The sequence below is a fragment of the Seriola lalandi genome, unplaced genomic scaffold (assembly GCF_002814215.2).
Source record: "Seriola lalandi dorsalis isolate HSWRI2012SDOR001 ecotype SW California unplaced genomic scaffold, Sedor1 jcf7180001971787, whole genome shotgun sequence".
Taxonomy (NCBI): Eukaryota; Metazoa; Chordata; class Actinopteri; order Carangiformes; family Carangidae; genus Seriola; species Seriola lalandi.
In genome coordinates, this window is record NW_019442455.1 from 1 (window position 1) to 567 (window position 567).

The following is a 567-nucleotide window of genomic DNA, read 5'->3' on the forward strand; positions in this document are numbered from 1 at the left end:
GGCGAGTCCCGGGACTTGGCTGGCGGCAAGCAAAGACAAGCCTACCGCGATGGTGGTGACTGTGGCGAATAGACTCCTGGGCTGTCCTTGGAGCGAGGGGCTGTACTGACTCTGGTTTCTCTTCATAACGCACAAGTCTTTCGCCTTTTACTAAAGACTTCCGTGGAGAGGAACAGCAACGAGTTCAAGCTATTTTCGGCAGGCTTTGCCTAACGGCGAAGCCCTTTGAGTTTGTTAAAGGTCAAAAAGCTGTCCACATCACAAATGAGGGCGGCACAATGGAGAGCTTGGGAGGAGGTGCTAAAAAGCAGCCTTTGTCAGGCTCGTGTAAGAAACAGGAAACCGCGACTAGTGAGATTTGTGCCAAGAGTGTGACTTGGACATCAGACACCGGGAGCTCATCGCTTCTCGGCCTTTTGGCTAAGATCAAGTGTAGTATCTGTTCTTATCAGTTTAATATCTGATATGTCCTCTATACGAGGACAAACATATTAAAGTGATTTTTAGAGCTGGGAGCTGAAAAAGGGGCTTGCTCCGTTCGCTCCACGCATCGTCCCGGCATTGCAG

The 567-nt window shown here is 50.1% G+C and overlaps 1 non-coding gene and 1 pseudogene across 1 annotated transcript; both read left to right on the forward strand.

Moving 5' to 3' along the window:
* The first annotated feature begins 106 nt into the window (after window positions 1–106).
* Window positions 107–223, forward strand: LOC111651118 (U5 spliceosomal RNA). The gene has a single exon (XR_002760482.2). It is a non-coding gene; the product is annotated as a U5 spliceosomal RNA (small nuclear RNA).
* Window positions 224–400: 177 nt separating this feature from the next.
* LOC111651110 (U2 spliceosomal RNA) lies at window positions 401–567 on the forward strand (annotated as a pseudogene; the record flags this gene model as incomplete).